This window comes from Octodon degus, unplaced genomic scaffold (assembly GCF_000260255.1).
Source record: "Octodon degus isolate 3935 unplaced genomic scaffold, OctDeg1.0 scaffold00126, whole genome shotgun sequence".
Classification (NCBI taxonomy): domain Eukaryota; kingdom Metazoa; phylum Chordata; class Mammalia; order Rodentia; family Octodontidae; genus Octodon; species Octodon degus.
This window is the reverse complement of record NW_004524702.1, coordinates 7,204,944-7,205,187: the sequence shown is the minus strand read 5'-3', so window position 1 is coordinate 7,205,187 and position 244 is coordinate 7,204,944.

Here is a 244-nt window from a genome sequence, read left to right as displayed (position 1 = left end):
AGAGAGAGAGAGAGAGAGTCCTCTTTTGTCCCTTATATTTTATACAGACTGCCTATCCTAGGGTGAATGTATTACACCCTTAATCTCCCCAGCATTGAACCATGAATCAATCACAAACTCTAGCATCCTAGCCTCATGATTGCATGAGGCTTTGGGGGACATCTAGACAGAAACCATAACATTCTATCCCTGACCCCCCAATGGCTCATGCACATCCAATTATGTAAAAGGCATTTAGTTCATC